The following is a 13,769-nucleotide window of genomic DNA, read 5'->3' as shown; positions in this document are numbered from 1 at the left end:
GTAATTAGGTAGGCTAATCTTTGTGGGTTTTCTTTTGTTTTATTTAGACTTATATATTCTGAATAATTACTAATTAAAGATTCTTTAATTTTTCTAAAAGCTTCTCTGTTTTTAAATGGTCTTCTCATAATTAATCAATCCAATCTAAATTCAAACATATATGCTACTGCTGTATTTTTTAAATAACTGTTCTTTGATACCATTTGTAGGGGTGTGCGGATAACTAACTTGTAAAATAAATCCATTATATGTCAGTTTGTTGATGTGTTATCTCTAGAGTACTAAGAATCAGCATTTACATTTTGTAACAAAACTAGGGCCTGCACCATAAGGAAACAGTAAGGGTGAATGTGGTCTATTTGTACTCGGTAGGTATCCTAAGCCAACTGACTAAAGTAGAAAACAACACAATTAAATAATATTGTGAGCACGTCACTTGTAAATAGAAATGTACTCAGATGGTAGCTCACACCGTCCTCACTAATAGTTCTTTAAAAAGATACAATAAAGAGGAACATCTACACATGAAATATACTTAAGGGAATATATACATATTATGGATACTAAAATTGAAACACAAAGACAAATATACAATTTAATACGATGATAGGATGACAGTGGAATTTATGTATACATCTTCAAAGCCCCAATGCTTCAGGAAAGGACCCATGAGGGTTAACAACCTATATACTCAATATAATATCAGATTCATATCTCAATCAACCTTACTGATTTGGTATAAGTGTTATCATAGAGGGTCTTATTTTCTTTAAGAAAAACCATATTACTTATTCAACCTTACTGGCATATCTATTGATATAGATGGTTTATAAAATATCTCATTTGTCAAAATAAGTATATCTCAATGGTACCAATCTCACTGATATGTATAAATGAAATAAGGGTGTAACGCTCACAACCAATTTGTATGAAAATGATAATCAATTCAATACCAGTAAGAATGAGCTCAAAAATTAACTCAATATTCCAATAAATCATGTTATCAGCCTCACTCGGCACCGCTAGATTGAATAGTCATGTAAGACATCATTAACACTATCTCAAACCCTCACTTGAGTATATAAATTATAATAAAGGTGAATAATGCTAAAAAAAGGCCTTTGATATCAAATAAAACCTCCATAGGCAACACATAATTTATATATATATCAAGCCAAGAAAAATATTCATAAAAGCCCCCCCATAGGCACACTCTAATGAGAATAATCTCAAAAATATGATTTATCATGGTAATTTCCCAACCCATATCATGTTTTACAATAATGTTAACTACCCAACCTAGTCTAAAGGAAGTTAAGCCATAACCTAACTCGAAGTGATAAAATTATAGCCTAAAATCCTTTAAAACATAGTCTTTCACATTTGAATGGTCTATAAATCAGCCAAAATATTCAAATATAGCATCTATATGATAAAGGAAGCAAATGATATCTATATCAACTATATTTATGATAGGTCCATAATTGGTTCAAAAATAAGTTCAAAAATGAAAGGGTAAAACTGAAATTTTATTTAAGAATCATGTTCCCCAAGATTACAGGAGTCTACAGCCGAAAACCTAAGCAAAACGAGGTCCACATTGAAGAAAAACAATTTTAAAGCTTTACCAAGTAAAATCCCAAAAACGTATTTTAAATAATCAAGGTAAAAGAGTATTTTTGATGATATAATCAATGTAAAGTAATGGAACCAATTGTTTGGAGCTTACCCAAGCTCAAACGGACAGGAAAACCCTTAAAATGTCTTAACCTAGAAGCCCCAAGGTTCAGAAATGGAGAAGAATTATGAAGTTAGACCATTGATAATGTTCTGTAAATAGTACCTTTTAAACGCAGATGACTCTTCATGCTAGCGAGGGTCAATATTGATGTAGCTGATCAATTAGGCATTGCATTTGTATCTAGGGCTTTGCATTCATGAGGGATTATAAACCAAACCTTCACGTTCATGAATAGCCCTGTTGCGTTTGTAATAAAAGCTCTCACCTGACCCAATCCTATTAAGCTTCTCGAATATGGCTTACTGCCTCGTCGTTGAGATGAAGGAACAATTCATTGTACCGTACATGAAGAAATCCCATGCATCAATAGTTCAACAATGTACCAGGTTTTATTTCACAAGTTGAAAGTTTCAGAACGGACCCTCAAAATTCGTTATGGACCCTACAGAAATAAACCATATATTCTACTAGGCTATTTTTGCATTTCAGACTCAATAATAATGTCTACTTTTCAAGAAGGAGCCTTTTTCAACAAGTTAACCCTGTGACCCCTAAATGCTTAATTTAACTAGTTTTCACAATAAGGGTCAAAATGAAATATAAAGATTCAGAATCGAAACCAACCTCACTATTAACATCAAATTATTGTTCTGAATCTAATGGAAACGTCCAAATCACCATTTAGTACTGGGAACATAAAATGTTGACTAAAGTAAAAAAAAAATGGCTTGTAAAGTGCCTAGGAGTTTCATACTCTCCCATAACCTTTCCAAAATCATTGGGAACCTTGACAATTATCCTTACACCCCATAATAAATATGCGACAACATCGGAGAAAGGGAAAATTGTTCTAAGAACATAAAAATGAAAATTTGACATAGCAGCTTGTTACAATATCCACCACTATAATACTAGTTTGTCCTCAAACTAAAAGGCAAAAGAAGTTCCTAAATCGTCAATGAGCTAGAGGTAACTATGATGTATGATAGACTCAATCTCCCAAGTAGTCTCCTCAACAGGATAGTGCCAGCACTAAAGTTTAAATATAGGAATATCTCTAGAATACAATTGTAACATCCCATAAAATTTCTAAGTCTAACTCAGTCCTTTATAGCATTAAAAGAGGTCCCAAACTTAGAAATTTTAAGCTAAATATTGACACTTCTTATTTTATCCTAGATATTCCCATGAACTTATTTTTTATCCTTACAACCATTAAAATGTCGATTTTTAGGTTTATTCAAGATCAGGAATATCAGTAGGTGTTCTCGAACGAGTTTTAAAATTTTCAAACATTATTTGAGGTGCGTTTGGGAGTCCAAAATAGTGGATCAACGCGATTTTGGCGTGTCATGTCGCCCATCGTATAAACCAAAACTTTTCACCAGCCTTCAGTGCAACTTCCAGTAAGCCAACGTGATATCGACTCATCAATTTGGCTATCACATTGACCATCGATGCGGCATGTCATCCGTTGACTCGGCGCATCGCCCAATGCATCACTAGGTATTGTTTCTGCTCATTAAAAATTTGCGTCCAGAGAGGTATTTGGGTTATTTTCCCATCTTTATTTAGCCCTAAAATATGAGATTCAACATTTCAAAAGGCAAAATCACTCGCTTTCTCTCGCTTTCTCTCAACCTTCTTTCAAGAACAAACCCTAGGGCATTCAATTTTAAGTTCAATCTTCAAGAACACACCATCAATCATCACGAATTTATTTACCAAGATATGTTCAGTGTTCATTTATGGGTTCCTTTCACCTATGAAGACCAAGAACCCTTTTTTTAAAACTACAAGTTTTTGATTTCATGATTTACACATTTGAATTGGATTGTTTTCATGCGTGAATTTATTTTGGGGTTTAATTCCATGATTTATTACAAGTTTCATGAAAACTAGATAATTATGGGTTGATTTATGTGATCTTCATGTTGAACTCTTAAACTACAAGTTGAATGTAGTAGCCATCATATTATTACCTGTTTATTGCTATATGAAATAATCATGCTCCCCAAGTGTTTGTTAAAATACTTATGTGAATTGACTAGTGAAAGCATGACATGTTATTATGTGATTCTATTCATGCACAAGCTCATGTATATCAAGTGTTTGACAAAATGTCAAAATAAATGCATTATTAGTAAGCAAGTATTATTATGCTTTTAAGGTTATGCTATGTTTTACTATCCATGCTATCGAGTCCTGGGGTATTCAATACATGAAAATTAAGCTTTTGACCTAGAGCTACAGTAGTTACATGATAGTCTCACAAAAACCACGATCAGTAGCATTCAGTTAGTAAAGAACTTAGTGTATTCAGTTGGATAACAAAACTCAGTGAACTTAGTCCAGTTCAGTCAGTTAACACGGTCAGTAATAGTTTAGTCCAACCTAGTACAATTTAGAAATCAGTTCAGTATCTATTTATTTGGGAGTAGGATTCATCATCGAGTGAACCCAAGAATGGGGGCTCATCTGACAGTAGAGGGTGTGATCTTTAGAAATAGTACTTACATTCTAGAACTACATAGCCAGCATAGGATAAGACATCAACCATCCAGTTGAGGGTTGATGAGGTGTATTATATACTAGTTGAGGGTACCACCATTCTCATTCAGAGCACCTGCCAGATGAGGGTGACTTAATAACTTATCTTTACCCATGGCATTGTACTGACACCCTTCCAACTAGGGTTACAGGTAGGACCCCAATTAGATTAGAGAGGGGGTATGTCGGTTAGCTAATTATCTCCCACAGTTTCAGTCTCAATATAGAACTCAGTTCAGTTCTACAAAACCAGGATAGTCGGACATAGTCACCTAGCTCAGTATAGAACTCAGTTCAGTTCTACAGAATTAGGAATGTAAGAAATAGTCACCTAGTTAACAGTAATACAATTATCAGTAAACTCAAATATCAGTCATTCAGTTATCAAAACTCAGTACCCAGTGTTAATATGATCTTAGTTACAGTATACGTAGTTATGTGCATAGTATTGCATAATCAGTGTTGATAGTAGTTTAAGATATACATGTACTCTCATTCAGTTATATTTATATTACTCAGGCAGTTACTGTTTATGCTTATGAACCCATGAATATCAGCCTATCTCACTTAGCATACCATTACATTCAAAGTACTGACGCATACCTTTTCTTTTACACTATGTTGTCTTATGTCATAGGTTCAGATGCATGGGTTCCTAATCTTATTTAGAAACCAATACTATCAGCAACAAATTTAGTGGCCAGTCCTCACAGTTCAAGGATAGAGTTATTATTTTAGTAGTTCAGCATATTCAGTAGTCAGGGGCTTGTCCCATCAACTCCATTTTCAGATAGCTAGAGGCTTTCAGACTAGACTATTTCAGAAAGATGTTTAGTTTTAGTATTTATTTATCAGTATTTCATTTCATTTATGAACCTTATGGAAGATTTAACCTAATTTCCATATTAATACAGTGTTTTTATTTAGTGATGCAGTAGGTACCAGTCATGGGTTAGCTTATGGTCCTTCAGAATCATAAGCACCGCGTGACCTCCGGGTTACAGACTCGGGGCATTTCAACAATTGTCTAACATCCTTGGATAATATAGAGACTATCTCCTCTATAATGGTCAACCTCTTATCCATTTTAAATAAGTTCTAATGAAGCACGTGACACTCATTCAGGATATTACATCGTAGCATAGATATAGGAAAGACTTAATGATAAAAATTTTGGAGGCAAAACCAACTGATAAGCTACTACTCCAACTATCTTAAGTATGTCAAATGGCCTAATATATAAATGGTCTTTAGCTTGCCCTTTTTGTCAAACCTCATCAAGACCTTGTGGGTGACACTCAAAAGAAAATTTGATCACCAATCCCAAACTTCAAGGCATAATATTTGCGGTCTGTATAAGTCTTTCACCTACTCTGGGTTGTCATAGATTATCCTAAATCACTCAAACTCTGTCCAAAGAACTCATGATGTAAGTCATACCAAAGGTTCTAATCTTAAAAGTCTTAAGCCAACCAATAAGAGGTTGACAATGCATACCATACAATGCCTCAATGGGTGACATCTCAATGCTAGAATGGTAACTATTACTGTAAGCAAACTCCACTAAGGATAAATGTTATTCGAACTAATCTCTAAAGTCCATAACACACATACAAAGCATATCCTCCAAAACATGAATTTTCTACTACAACTGACTCTCTATATGGGGTTGAAAAATGGTGTGAGGTGTACCCAACTCCCCTTGATATTCCCTGTAGGAGCTAAAAGTGAACATTGAGCCTCTATCTGATAATAATAGACACAGGTAATCAATGAAGATGCACTGTCTCTCAAATAAAGATACTAGCTAACCTCTAAGCACTGATGGAGATCTTAATCGGGATGAAAATAAGATGATTTAGTCAGTTAATAAATAAATACCTAAATGTTATTAGAACAATGAGAAGTGTACAAAAACCACTCAAAAAGTTTGTAGTAATCAATTCCCACTTCCACTCAAGAATGGGTATCATCTACGTAGTATCACCTAGTTTCTAATGCTCATAATTCATTTGTTAATGATTTAATCACTTAGATACAAACTCTACAATATCCCTCTTCATACCATCTACTAAATAATTCTACTACAGATCATGGTATATTGTAGTCACTCCTGGATGAATGAAATATATAGAATAATGAGCCTCTTCCAAAATTATTCTTACCCATCCACTAACTCTCAGCAAACAAACTCGTCCACTAATCTTCAAAATAACCTCAGGATTTAGAGATACCACCTTCATTTCTCCATACAACACCTTATCCAGAATCACTATAAACCTATCATGATCAAACTAGACAGATTAAATCTGCCCCCATCAATGAAGATTTAGCTTCAACAAAGGCAAAACTATTTTAGGGATTAAAAATATAATTCCTAACCAATTAGTTGTCTAAGGACTAAACCTAGAAGCCCAAAGGATTCTTTTAAGTCAAGAGATGTGCTACAACTTGTCGACTTATAACTCAAGGCATCCACAACCACATTTTTCTTGCTTGAATGATAAAGAATAGTAAGATCATAATTCTTATGAAACTCGAGTCAATGTCACCATCTCATATTAAGATCTCACTGAATGAACAAGTACTAGATACAATGATTATTTTATAAAATCACACAATAGACTCTATACAAGTAATGTTGCCATATCTTCAACACAAAGAGAACTGTGACCAACCATAAATCATGGGTAGGATAATTCTTCTCATAAGGATTCAATTGACATGAACAAGAAGCAATTACCTTGCCCTCCTACATCAATACTGCACCCAAGACTACATTAGAAGCATAAGAAAACATAATAAAACCTATGCCCTTCTTGGGAAAGATCAAGATATAAGTCAAAGTTAATAACTCCTTGATCTTTAAGATATGACTAATGGAGGGTTCGACACCAATATGCTATATTAAATTTAAACTCAAACTTACTAGAAAATGGCCTCTACCAAGGTTTTCCAAAATATGATAATCAACATTGTAGGTAAATGACCTCAATCAAGGGTTTTTGAAAAAAGTAACATTTACACACTAAACTAGTGTTTCTCAAAAATACAAATATCTCATGAATATGATATAGATTAAATAAGTATGTAGTTCTCACAACCAATCCATATGAAAATGAAAATTAATTTAATATAGATGTAAATAAGCACAAAAATAACTTAAAAGTCAGTAATTCTGCAACATCCCGTATTTTTGAGCTAGAAATCAAATCTTCATTCCTACGTGTGTAAACTTTAATCCCATGATTTGTATGTTAATACATATGTCATGATCTTTATCTTAGTGTGTGAAGTACTTTCGACATGAAAGATATTCATAAGAATCACTTAGTACTCAGTTGAGCTAAGAGCATTTGAGTCGTCAAAAATTTTGTATTCGATACTACAAGGGTCTACTTTGAAAGTGTATAACTTTTGATATATACAGAATTTTTCAGCTAAAGACCCACTAAATTGTAGATAATCGAATTAGCTTTCCAACAATATCAATTTGGCCTTAATTCTTTACCCGAGCAAAAAGTTATAGGCATGCAAAGGTGTGTGGGTCGCCTAAAAATCACCTAAGGCTACTGAAATGGGTGTGTGATTGGATAGGCGTTTCCCATCAAAGGGCTAGGCAATTAGCCATACATTGCCCAGCCCAGGGCTAGGCGATTAGCTAGGTATCTCCCACCTTGGCTCGGGCGATTGACTGGGTGTTGCCTAGGTTATTGCCCAGTGCCAAAAACACTCTGTTTTGACTTAAATCAAGGGTGTTGAAGTCATTTCACACCCCCAAACCATGCCTAATCACTTCAAAATGTTTTGATAAAGTATTAAACATATTAACTCCTCTCTCTTAATCCTAGGTAATTAGTAAGCAACTCAAAAACCCTCCTCCATTGCCAAGAACAAAGTCAAGCCCTTTTTACAAGAAATTAAGGAATTCAAGTTTCCAACTCAAGGATTCTTGATCGGTTGTTAAGGTATGTGTGATGTTCATTCATGGGCCCTTTTCACCCATGTAGTCCAAGAACCTATTTTTATATTTTAAATAATTAATTCGCATGTTTATAATGAATTTTTTTCTGGAAGCTTTTATGATTGTTGATTATACAAGATGTTTACAAGTGTTTTTCTATAGAATTAGCACTATATGTTTGAATGATGGAAATTTTCATGTTAAATCCCTAATTCATGGTTTTAGTATTGCAACTATATTTTAATTACATTCTTTACCCATTCACATGATTAAGTACTTGAATTTCAAGTGTTTGATAAAATGTCGAAGTGATTGGGTTTTTAACAATGATTCTCTATTATGGTTTCAAAGCTTTCATATGTCCTCATTGTTATTTCCATTCAATGTTGGGGGTTATGAATACTCAAAACATAACTGTTTACATAATTTCAATATCTACAAAATGATTTCAAATATATCATTAGCATTATAAGTTTTGTCAGTTAGCATAATCAGTTAAACTTAGATCAGTTCAGTAATCATTGCAAGTTTAGTTAGGAGTAGGATTCAACACCGAGCAAACCTAGGGATGGGGCCGCGCCCGTTAATTAGGACTAGGTCCTTAGAAGCAATTCCTAAGTTCAAGAACTATCTAGCCAATGTAGGTTATGAGATATCACTTACAAGTTTAGTGCTGACAATCTCTTGAGAGGTTACCCGCCAGTTTAGGACTGACACTCTCTTTGGGGTTACCAGCCAGTTTAAGACTAACTCCTTGTGTAACGCCCCAAAATTGGGTCTCGAGACATCACACGGTGCTTAGGATGACAAGTGACCCCAAGATAACCCTTCTACTGGCATAATTCATAAGCAAATGAACAAAAATTATAAATCTATACAAATCTACTAAAAATAACTCTTTTTTGAATATGTTAGATACAAAACTAAATTTACAAGATTACAATTCTGCCTTTACAACGAAAACTGAAACGGAATATATCAACTTCTACTGACTGACTATGAAGCCTTTACTAGCACTGACTATAGGTAGCTCGGTCATGACTCCCGACTATCCCAACTAAATATGGCTGGAAAAAGAAAATACAACACTTCTTGAACTGTATAACTAACTCAAGCCCTTGAATCAAAATGAGTCATCACCTGCAAACTGGATGCCGGGAACTGACTGGATTTGAAGATGTACACTATACCTTGTACCTACATTCCGATAAAATGTAGCACACATACGAATATGTGAGTCAGTACCATGGAAACGTACCGAGCATATGGGGGTGCAATGCATATATAAAATAATATCTTAATAACATCACAGTTTATAAAATTATGCATGCTGATATAAATGACTCACTTAGCTGGAATTAAAATCATCATAATCATAAGAGAGTAAAATATATTGGGTGAAACATGTGAGTCATCATAAGAAATCCCAATTCACATCCATCTCGATTCTAAATTATCAAAGCAATAAAATCTCATAACAATTATCTTTGGAATATATGTTCATTAAATATTTTGAAAACAATGACTTTCTCAAACTCAGTCTTTCAAACAAATATGTTTTTATCTCAGATAGAAGAATAAGACTTTTCATATTAGATAGGAGAGTACACACACTCACATTGGGCGTCTCTTACAACCGACATAAACCATGTGAGCTACATGGAGTCCAATGTCTAACCCATGTTCAGGAGAACTGTCCTATCCTAGCCATCGGAGTAGGACCTTAAATCATTAATCCAAACACTAGTGATCACTATATAAATTAGCCTCAGGCTCATAACCTATGGGGGCACGTAGTTTTAGGGAAGTACCAATCCTGCTATACCTTCTGCTCGGTGGTAAACACTACTTCTGGACTTGGCTCAGATCTTTTCAAAAGAAAATCCACAAATAAATAATTCAACAATCCACAACGGGAGCCATCATGCTACCCTTTTTATAATAATCAATAAAAGTGGATTTCTTTTCTCATCTCGGGTTCAAATCAACCCTTTTTTATGACCAAAAGGTCAAAGCTTCATTATCATCTCAATTCATTCAAACACAAAGTGTTTATAACATATGATTTTAAAAAAAACAACAATCTCAATTAGAGTTCAAAACTCATGTCTCAACATCATATGAAAATTTATCAAGGTTCAAGCTTTACATAATAAACATATATAACTTTCATCAAAATCTGGAATTTTAGCCATAAGGCACAAAATATCATCATTCTCATATAATTTCACTTCTAAAATATCCAAAACATCATGATCTAATGATAATCAATATAGGATATAAATTCATGCTTCAAAATCATAGTAAAACATATAAAATCCATAACTTCGTAAAAGAAAGTAGTTGTGGGCACAAGAATGAAAGGGTGTTCTTGTTGAAAAAACTCCACATACCTTAAACTTGAATCTTTAAATGAATTTCCGAATGACATAATGCTATTCACGAACTTTTGGGTGTCCCTCGTAGCCTTCGTAACGGTAATTCTGAATATGTAAAAATTATAGAATTCTCACGGTTGAATCTCTAGTTATTGGGGTTTTTATGTTGAAACCCTAAAGGTTATTTTTGGTGATTTTGAGAGAAAGTAAACTTATTTTGATGTTGTGGGAGTTTAATCCCATGTTATGGACATATATAGGGGTATTTTTGGCACTTAGAAGTGAGGTATGCGGCACACAATCCATGGCAGACCTTAAGGTGTGCGTCGCACACCTTATGGAAGACATTTAAGCTTCGCACTGCCAATCGTACACATTTGATTGGGCGGCGCATTGCCCATCGCACACCCTTACTGCCTCTCACAAAAATGGGCATAACTTTTCGCTCGGGTATCGAATTTTTGCAAAATTCGTATCGTTGGAAAGCTAATTAAATTATCTACTATTTGATAAGTCTTGGGATGGAAAATTCTATATATATGAAGAGATATACACGTTTGAAGTAGACCCTTATAGAATCTAATGTCAAACATTAGATGAACCAATTGGTCTTAGCTCAACTTTGTTCTAGGTTATTGCTATGAACATTTTTCACCTCTAAACTACTCCATAGACTAGGATAATGATCATGCAACTTGTATTCATGTGAGAATCACTTCGATTAGAGCTTAGACGCACAGGAACGACGGTTAGAATTCGAGCACAAAAATACGGGGTATTATATTATCTCCCCCTTGGGAATATTTGTACTCGAATGTGGATAATTAACCTGAAACATAGAGGAATCTTAGTCTTCAAGCTATCATGTGTAACTGATAGAACTGAATCACTGGATCTCAAGAATAATGAGCTACTGAATTGGTCTAAAAGTGCATGAATCTTCAAGAAAAATAACTATATGGCTAAGATAGAAATGGGAGTGTCAACTTATGAGTAACCATTACTTTGCACTGGATCTGATCTCATAAGAAAGGATGAGAGGTTTATGACATGAAAACTTGAGGTATTACAACATCTCCCTCTTGGGATTGTTCTTCCCCGAATGATAATAATTTAATGAAAATACTAGGAAGAGACTGTGATACTACACAGGATACTTACGAACTGAATCATGAATTAATATCTGAAACTGAAACTGATGCATGAACTGAGCTGAATTCATAATTTAATTGGACATAAACACATTGCCTCTTGGAATGTACATACGTATAAGATTGCGGATAGTAAGACTAGCTGGAAAATTAAGAATCTATAGGATCTTATCTCCTTGCTTGCTAAACTAGATTACAGGCTATATGGACTGAATCATACTGACTACCCATACTCAAATGGAGTATTTCTTCAGCACTTTTCTACAAAATTCTATTGACATTAGGGAGTAAAGAATTTTGGGCATGCTCTGAACAAGACATTTGACTAAGGAATTACAACATTGATATAATTCTATAACATGGAATATAATTATATAATTCATAAACTAGGATAGGATTGCTAGGCCGTAGGCAATGCAACTTCTTACTTTCAAGCTTAGCATCACTTCTCAAATGCTCTCTCAACTATACTATTCCCCTTAAATACCATACTCATGTGATTCAACTTATAATTCTCATATTGGCACTGGGAAATCTTTCTACTAAGGTCTAAACTAAACTAAGTTTTCTCACCATGATCAAGCCTAACATTAAATCATAAGATACAACATGGCAAACCACAATACTAGTCTAAACCACAAGGTTAAATATTCTATATCTTCTTAGAGCTCACACCCTGACCATAACATGCCTTACCACTTTAATGACTAATTCAAAACTCTTGATATGGATTCACTAGCGCATATTGCATTCATCCTCTTACACCCAATATGACATTCAAGCCTATCATTAATAATCACATATAACTTTAAGGCAAATACCCCTAAAGGCATACTTCGCATATACTCTAAACCTTTATCAATAACAATTTTCTTGTACTATTCTTAAAAAAATACACACAATTTCTAACTAACCATGACATGCATCAAAGACTTGGCCTCAATCTTACTTCACACTTTATCCTTAGATAGAAAAGCATAAATAATCTTTCTTAATGAGGGTCATCAAATCTCTCACATCTAAACCATTGCTTATCCACTATCATCACAACTATCTTAACATAGGAAGAGGTCACCAAAGGGCTAACACATATGAACCAGAAGCACGAAAACTACAATACATAACATTAACACTTATCTTTGTCCTGAGGAATAAAGTATCAAAGGCATGGATTCATTAAAGAAATCTAAGCTGAGGACATGCATGATATAATGCGAACTTCACTAGTATCATGAGTTTAAAAATTGGTCATGCTCTAAAACATGAGTTTATAATTATCATGAGCTATTCAACATAAGACTGGAGTTCATAGATTCATAAGAGATAACTCGAATCACAGAGTGAAGCTGTTACATACTTGCTAGAAGCTGAGAATGGGCTTGAGCGTGCATGATAGGTATAAGCATAGGCATGAGGCATGGATTTATCACACAAGTGATGGATTTGGCATTGTAATAACTAAAATTCAAGGAATACTATAGAGTAAGAAGGGATCACTATCTCGTCATAACTCATTATTGGCATGTATCATAATCTAATTCTCAAAACTTGGTTTGGTTCTTCACTAACCATCTCCCCCTTAGGTCAAAGCTGGTATTTTAAGTATGATGGTCTGCTCCATATCCTTGAGATTAAGCCATAATTTCATCATTCTATTATCTACACATAAATGCTAAACTCACAAGAATAAACTAATTTCTAACTTACCAACTTCATTCTTGAACAACGCATCCATATGTTATCCTTAACTTTCTCACTTCAATAATCATCATCAAAGACTTACACTCTCATTTGCAACCATACCTATATCTCTAATCACATAATCATAGCCTACCAAGATCATACTTTTATACTTATATTTTTCCCAAACCATGAGAATAAAATCATACTATAATGAACCAACATCTTCAATCATAACTCCTTAACTTAGCTATCAAGAACATCATAAATTATCTAACTAGCCTTTCTCTACTTAGAAACTCAAT

This window comes from Capsicum annuum, chromosome 1 (genome assembly GCF_002878395.1).
Source record: "Capsicum annuum cultivar UCD-10X-F1 chromosome 1, UCD10Xv1.1, whole genome shotgun sequence".
Lineage (NCBI taxonomy): Eukaryota > Viridiplantae > Streptophyta > Magnoliopsida > Solanales > Solanaceae > Capsicum > Capsicum annuum.
The sequence above is the reverse complement of the archived record's forward strand: the minus strand, read 5'-3'. Positions refer to the sequence as shown.